The sequence below is a fragment of the Pinus tabuliformis genome, chromosome 5_1 (genome assembly GCF_031772625.1).
Source record: "Pinus tabuliformis cultivar Carrire ecotype Pingquan chromosome 5_1, CPIR1, whole genome shotgun sequence".
In the NCBI taxonomy this organism is placed as follows: domain Eukaryota; kingdom Viridiplantae; phylum Streptophyta; class Pinopsida; order Pinales; family Pinaceae; genus Pinus; species Pinus tabuliformis.
The window spans coordinates 32,267,324-32,276,316 of NC_142305.1; positions in this window are offsets into that span (position 1 = coordinate 32,267,324).

Genomic DNA, 8,993 nt, shown 5'->3' on the forward strand with positions numbered 1-8,993 from the left:
GTCTTGGAATTCTTAATTGCTCTCTTACTTCCATAGTTCATCCCCTAGGTCTATAGTAAAGGATTCTTAGTTTCCCTTTTCTCACGATCACCTCCTGCTCTTCATCTTGATCCTAGTCTAAGGATTCTTCATTGCCCTTTCACCCTAGTTACGACTACTTCATCCATTAGAACCTGAATATTTTCATTTTTCTTAGCTAGCATGCCCTATGAACTCTTCCTTTAGTGATTGATTTGATCCAGTTAAGCCATCCTTTGATTGACCCCATAGCGCAATGGCTTGAAGGCCTTGTTCTATCCATCTGTTCCTAGAATTCCACCACCCAACCAAAATCAAAACCTTATGAGCACTAATAACTAGCCTAAAATCCCACCTAAAACAAAGTTAAAATATAAAGAGAGAGCCCTCTCTAGACTTAGGATGGCTAGATCCCTAGTCTAAAAGATTAGTTTTGTGGTTACCTTGGATTATTCCTTCTTTTTATAACATCTAGGGAAGACTTCTGAGTGATGATAGGTTGCAAGTATGTAATGTGCCAGAAGCTATAAGTGATAAATGTTATTGTAATAAAGCTTTGTTGTTATAATAATAATAGGAGAATGTGAGTCCTACCAATTGTCTATGTAGTTTGTGGCCCATTTTAAAATATTTCACTTATGTTTATTTCTAGTTAAATGCATGAGTTGAATAACTATGAATGATTGCTTTAATGGTTACGCAAGTTACTTAGATAGTTAAATCTAGATCCCTTACACCATTATATGGTTTTGGCTCATCTCGAGTGAGATGCTCCTCTGACCCAAGGGAGTAAAAATGCAAGCGAAGTGCTAAAATACGCAAAGACTTTTGTTGGCACCCTAGGTTGAACCCTGGGTCAAACTTAATTTAAAAATCTCCACCAAAAAATGGTTTTGTTGTCTGGAATTTTCATTTCTTAAGGGGATCTAGATCATGTGATCAAGGTATATTCATCGAAATATCCAAAAATTGTGGCATGAAAGAGTTGATTACTTTATTTTGCAGCAAGCATAATTGAGACAAAAGGAACTAAATTAGGTCAAAGAAGAGGTTATGTACATTGTGCCTACTTGTGACTAGTATGAGAGCTTTTGGTGTGAGTTTCTAGAGATATTAGAAAATTGGTTGACTTGATTTCACCATAAATTAAGGGTTGAGGTACTGCCAAGGCTATGCAAAACTTGGACTATAGCTGATCTAGTTGATCTTCACTAGTTAGATACAAATCTAACAAGAGTTGTCAAACTTTAGGTTAACACAACTCTTGAGAGTTATATCATTTAGTTTGTGACCGAGAAGCACTAGCCCTTTTCTTGTGCCAAAGCCATGTTCAAATTTGGGAATCTAGGATGGCTGTTGAAGGAGATTCCTCTTTGGATTAAAGTATTGTTGGTTGAAGACAGCTTGTTGGTGTTTCCACAAGATCAAATGGTAGCTTAAATTTTTAGTACTGGGGGAATGGATTAGGGGAGAAGAATGTTGTGCAGATGCGGGAGAATGAAAAAGATATTATCATGAATGAAGGAGATTTATGGAAGGTGAGAGATTTCAGAGCATTTCGGAGGGAAACAATAGCTTAGGAGTGGCAAGAAAGGAAGTTATGGGAAATTAGAGTTCGAATAAGGGAATTGCAATGCATAGGAGATATTGTAAGAAGTTCAGTTGTGCAAAATAAGTAAATGGAGACTTCAGAGTCATGGAAAAGGAATGAGGAATAAGGCTATTCTTCTGGAAAAATAAAAGTTGTTAGTCAAAGTGAAGCAGAGAGTTTAGAAGTAGATACTCGATTATATGCAGAATAAGAAGGATTTAAGACACCTAAGCCAACTTTCCAACCAATTATGTTACCAGATGATCATACACTAGTAGATGATGATCTGTATTTTTCAATGAGGTGGATTTTCTTTGAGGATGATTCAGTATTAGAACATAAAATCCTGGAAGGAACCAGCATGACTACTCCTCTACCCAACCTTCCCCCAGTATGATATCAAATTCCTAATCTTATTTTTTCAAAGGTACACAAGTTCATTAAAACTTAGTTAGTGCATAAGGGTAAAGGTAGTTATAGTGGTGTTAGTCAACCAAGTTTAGTTAGTTGTTCTCAACTAAGTTCCAAAGGATTTGTACTTATTTATTCAATACAATCAACTATGGTTGGAGTCACAGCCATCTCACTTACCAGATATCCAGAATTCGTAGGAACGGGGAGTGAGGATGTTGAACAACACTAGTATTTATGTGGAGTTGTGTAAAGAGCTCATCATACACCTGCGCAACCAAGATTATTGAATTTCAAACTATGTTATGGGATAGAGCATTGTGATGGTTTATAAAATGGATTGATGTTAACCTCGATGTTGGTATAGATTTGGTGAAAAAAAAAAATTATTCAAGAATTTAAGTTACCTTGGTCAAATTACCAAGGATTGGCATAATTGTTGAATATTAGCCAACAGGAGGGAGAATATTCTTTTGAATGTATGTATCATTTTAAAGATGCTATCAAAAAATTATCTTATCACATCAATCCACATCTCATAGGGATTGTTTCATTAATTCCCTGTTACTAATTAATTGCATTCCATTGTCATAGTAGAATATTGATACACTTCAAAGTCCCTTGGAGCAAGCAATACAGATAGAGGATATGGCTGGTTATCCATAAGACTATAGAATTTTTGGTTCTTCAACAGATCCTGCTATTATGGGCCTCCAAAATTAGAGTGCTACCTTGACAGAGAGATTGAAATATCTTACGCCTCTACAACCTATGAGACCTCATGTTTGGTGTACTAATTATCATGTACAAGGACATCATGTTACAAAATTCCTACGAGTGAGGGGGCCAGGGCAGTCTACTGCTCCTATGGTACCGCCTCCACTATAGTACCCTGGAGTTGCACAAGTTTTATCTTCTATTCCTTATAAGGGTCATATGCAATTCCAGTCATTTCCAAATCCTCAAGGTATGCCTGCGAATGATTATTGTGACATTTGTCGAATTTTTCATCATTTAGCTCATTTATGTCCTATTCTACATAACTACTCTACTATTACCAATAATTCGTTTTATGATTTTTTTTTATCACCCAATCATCATACAGAATTATGTCGGTCCTTGCATGCTTTAGTCGACCACCTTGACCATACTTCTTTTCGTGTCAATGAGACTCCTTAAGGAGGAAGGACATGTGGAAGAGGCTTGATTAGGTGTTATAACAGTGATCAGGAAGAAATATGTCATGAGAGATTGTCCTTTTCCATGCAGACCTTTGTTTTGATAATATTGAGTAAATACACATGTGACTAAATATTGTCCTAAACTTATTTCTCATTGGGTAGAACGAAATCCAGCCAAATGAGCTAATTTAATTTGTGTAGAACCTTGGGATTCTGGTCTTACAATGCAACTTAATATCAATGTTGTTACAAGGGAAGGAAAGAAGACTGGAGATAATATGGGAAATCTTGATTATCCAGTGATTATAAGACCCATGTCTCCATAGAATTTTTATGACCCAAATCAACACAAGGAGTACTATAGGGATGTAAATGAACATTTTCGACATTTGATTTCTTCGCAGGGATCTCAGATTGAACAACATAAGCAAGTAAACATTCGTGAGGAGAAGCATTCTACATAACCTTTACGGCCAATAATGGATTGGTTTAAGTTGTTTATAAAAAATATGAATGATGACCAGTTCGTAGGTGAGTTGTGGAAAAGGTTAAATACTATCGTTAAGGATGATGTGTTTTTTGAAGAACGAATTTCTGCAAATATACTTGAGCGACATTACAAGCGAGTAAGGTGGAATAATAAGAAAAATAGAAGGGATTTTTAGGTGGATTCTCATATCGAATATTTTTAAATGAAATATTCTATGTCGGAATTGGGCTCAGATGTTAATAATCTACTTAGAAAAATTTGGGAAGCTCTCAAAAAACCCAAGTTCGTCTTTTTTCCTATTTAGTTGTGTATGGAAAATGAATATTGCATTATTACATTTGGTGTATTAGAGGATGTTGAATTTGGTATAGTTGGTGTCAAACATTATGCATATTATGAATTTATTGATATTATTGGGGATAAATATCCATATCCAGCCTTATTGGGCTTGACTGGACCTTCAAGAATTATGTAGCCATTGATCTAAAGAAAGAAACTATGAATTTTGAAGTAAAAGGCATGTTATTATACAACCAATTGATCCTTATAAGGGCATGTGATTTATTGAACCATTGGACAATGTTGAGTCACCTAATGCATTGGATCAACTATATCAATTCACTGCTAGGAGGAGAGAAGATTATATTATTCCCAGAGCAGCTAGATCTATTAGTTGGCGGAGTATTCAAAGTACCAATGTTGGCTCTAAGGCTATGATGGAAGGTTGGAAACAAGGTGATCATGAACTTCATTCTCAACATTGTTCCACTGTTCGATGTGTCCTTTGGATTGGTACTAAGGTACGCAAGTATACTATTTTCAATGGTGCTAATTATGTTCTCAATGTTATTAAAGAAATTGATTCTTGTATAGAGGAAAGTCAAAAAATTTCTTTAATGAGTGTTTCTCTACAAGAAACCCCCCAAATGATGGGTAGCCCATCAAGATCAACTTTAATATTGGAGCACAAATAATGTTGTTTTTATTTATCGGTTTCTTCCTTCAAATGAGCTTGTAAGAAAAATATCCACTTATGATGGTCGTACTTTCCCACAAGAACATGTTGCACATTTTTGTTCCATATGGCAGGTTGATGGCCTAGTAGTTGAAATATGGCCACATCTATTGATCCATTCCTTGGGAACAATTCCAAAAGCTTTGTATTTGCATGAGGAGTTGAAATTCCAAACGAAAAATTGGGAGGTGTTGTCTACCGACTTTTGTATAGACTTTTATTCTATGATACTAATGAAAAGATAGTGCAAGCCCTTCGAGCTATCAGAGGAGTATTTGTTTTAGGTGGGGATATTTTAGCATAATGCAGTAGGTATCGAGACTTTTCACACCAATATGAATTGGGGTTTCATGACACTGTTGTCTGTAGTAAAGTAACTAAAGATCCAGATGATGACCTAGAGGAGCTATGAAATTTGTCCTTTAAAGAGTCTAAAGGAGATTGAAAAATAAAATAGGATCATATACATGATGCTCCACATATGCAGCCTCTCAATATGAAAAAGGTGAATATTGGGACTGAAGATAAACCGAAGCTTTCTTCTGTTGGGGATTATTGGAATGACTAGACCACTTGAGAAATCTTTGACCTGCTTAAAGAATATGATGATTTATTTCCCTATTCCGTCTTAGAATTAAAGGGGATAAAAGGGGACTTGGGAGACATGAAAATAACATTGAATCAAGACTCAAAGCTCATCAAACATCGACCATACAAATTGAATCCACGAGTTAACGAGAAAATGAAGAGGGAAATTGACAAAAGTCTAGCCACTAGCCTTATATTTCTGGTTGATGAAGCTAAGTGGATAAGCCCCATTGTCATCCAGGATAATAAGGATTTAGAGGAAATTTGAGTATGTGTTGACTATAGTAGTCTCAATAATGCATGTGCACATGGCCCGTTTCTGACTCCCTTTACTGTTAAATTTTGGATAATGTTGTGGGTAATGAGGCCTATTCTTTTACGGATTGTTTCTCGGGGTATCATCAAGTTCACATTGCCGAAGAAGATAAGAATAAGACCACCTTCACTACCAAATGGGGATCCTATGCTTATAATGGTATTCCCTTTACGTTCAAGAATTCCCCAGCTATGTTTTCATGCATTGTTATCCCTGCTTTTCGTAAGTACATACATAATTTTCTTGAAGTTTATATAGATGATTGGACTATTTATAGTTTTCTCAAAAATCACCCTAGCTTGCTAAGGGTTATGTTTGAAAGGTGTAGAAAACTTCAAATACTTTGAACTTGAATAAATGCATTTTTTTGTTCCTTTTGGAACTTTATTGTGGCATATCATCTACAAAAGGGGAGTATGTGTATACCTTGCTAAGGTTGCATTGTAGCTGCTGCAACAACACGTCCAAAATCTTTGACCCTCAAAATTTTGGATCCCCTGTCCCATCCCCATAACTATTGCATATCCTCAAAACCTTTTTGGGGACCTAAAACCTTCTTCATCCTGACACAAGCCTAACTCCCAAAAACCTTCAAATTCTTTAGATCTTGACTGGGTCATGGGTCGCATCAAAACAACCCTTGTAAGCCTACAAATTGCGACCATGAAGCCTAACCAAATTTAGGATTAATTCAAGTAGCTAGGTCACATTAAAATTTCATGACCCATCTTCCCCCATTCAAATTTGCGACTGTGTGACCTCTCTAGGTCACAAGGTCACAATGTTGCATAACCATGAACCTTGCGACTGATGTGACTGTGTGAATTTGCAACCCTTGAGGTCTTAAGGTCGCAAAGGTCTGGAAATCAAAAAGTTCGAATGATGCAACCTCATAGCTTTATGACCCATTGAGGTCACAAGGTTTGCAAAGGCATGAGATCACACATGGTGCAACCCTACGACCTTAACGACCCTGCAGGTGTGACCAAAATTTATAAACATTGGGCCTCATTTTTCATTTGGTCAACTTGGCTAGGTCGCATGAAAGATAGAGATGCTCATCAACTTAAAGGAGATGCATGACCTTATTAGGTAGGTGACTCTTTCCCTTCCTTGTTAATAATTTCCTCTTTCCATTTGTCTCCCTCTTCCACCTTGACCCTTCATATTCTAGAATAGGGAGGGGTTTATCCAAGTTTTGCCTCATTATTTCACCAGAAACCCTTGACCACTTAATTTTTTCTCTCTTGAGCTGCTATGATCAGTCAATATCCTTGTACTCATCCCAAACTCACTTTCATTCCCCAAGGACAAAGTCAGCTAGTCCTCAAATTCTCCATGAACCCATTCTAAGCCTCATTCCCTCATCAAGGTGCCCTGAGAAGTAGATTGCATGACTAAAAGCCACAATAGGCCAACTAATGTGACCTTGGGATCCTTATGACTGTGTGACATTTATGACCCATCACGAGCCATGACTCTTGCAACCCATGTGACTTGTGACATGTGCGACCTAACCTTGTTTGAAAACCCACCAGTTGCCAAGTCACACACCTATCTTCACAACCTCTGTGACCCCTTGATTGTTATGAACTTGTGACCTGATAAGGACATCTTCTCCTGAGGATCTGTCAAATAATCTGGAAGCTATAATTTATGCTTGCTACTAGGTGTTATTATCCATTCCATCTCTCTCATCATGCGACTATTTGTTTGACATGCAGGTGACGTTAAGCTTGAGTGCGTATTGATTTCTTCCTTCGCTGATGATATGTCACTAGGGAAAATTTTAAGGATAGAAATTTATCTTGAAGTTTAAAAACATTAACGAGTCTCATTAGTCCCTAATATTCAAACTATAAAATGTTAATTAATTTATTTGTAAAATTATTCAAATTTATAATGATTTTATATATACTTTCTATATAATTTTGGCAATTTTTCTAAAGGTAAACTAATTTTATATTGTGAGATTTGGGTGAATCATTTTTATAAAAAATGGAAATTGGAGAATTGTTTTTTTGGAAAAATAAAGAAAAATTAGCCCACTTGTGAATATTAGCCCCTAAAATTTTCCATGGATGGTACCTCCAGTAGTGAAGTCTTCCCGCAAAATCTCATAAAGCTGTGTATAGGAGGTTCACTAGGCCCCTCTACCCTTCATCTATGGAGACACCGCTTGCAACATTAACAAGGATACCAACCTCTCCTAGTACGATATGTATGCAAATTTTGCTAAACATGGTATCTTGGAATACCAGGAGGATTTCTAGGTATACATGAATGCCAAGAGGTCTAGACCCCACGAGGTGGCCTCACATGCCCAGTATTTCCATGTGTCGATACCATTGATTGGAAAATATAGAATGTTCATATAGATCAATGGGCGGTGAGGGAACATGCAGGTGCGCTATACACAGTGTTAGCTACCTATACCAATAGGTCTCATTTTTCATGATTGGCAGGGGAAGTGCCAAATATGATATACTTTGATGATGCAAAGATCTTATATTTTTGTGGAAAACACATATCTACAATTGTTTGATGTTGTCCTACTTCTGAATGGGTGATCCAACAGTCTAAGCTGGGTCATGCCATATTTCAATTTTTGTTGTAGACTAGAGAAAGAAATCTGTCCAAACTGTTCAATCTTGGCAGATCAGTAGTTAGGTAGAGAATGAAGGTTCCCATCTGCTTAATCTAGGGCCTTGGAAGTAATAAGTCTAGCCTTCTATAGAAAATCAAAAGAAAATGAAAAAAGAAAAGAAAAAGAGCAATTGAGGGTTTGCCAGTCTAAGTGCACCCTCCTTGAAGTAACAAAAAATGCTAGGCAATATAATGGGTAGGTAGATGGGGTTGCAGAAGCATGATTTCTTTCATCTCACTGGCCTAAGCAAAGGAAACACATGGTGGCCAGAGCACATCCACCTATCCAACATTTTGGTGACAGTAAAGTGAAGCATGTCTAATTTCCCAATCATTCCCCATCAGACTTCTTTCTAACATCCCAATACCACCTTTGTTCATAAGAGAAATCAAATTCATTTGTTGATCCTTGTTGTACAAAAGAGCCACATTTCTTGTGTAAAAATCTTTTCATTTTGATCTACTCCCCTAACTAAGTTTGTTCCCTAAAAACTTAGTGTTTGCCTCCTCTCTTATATATCTCCCACCCAATACTAACTACTAACTCCATTATTACTTAACTCCCTATACTTCCCTTTTTCCCTACTACTATATCACTATTGTGAAAAGGCCCACTAAATATGTAAATTCCCCCTTTTTTTGGCATTATAGCCATATGTTCAAATAGTCGGAAAATCAGGCAGAATCAAAGGTTTTGTTTGGTTTGCTTGAAGTTAGGGATTAAACTAACACTTGGT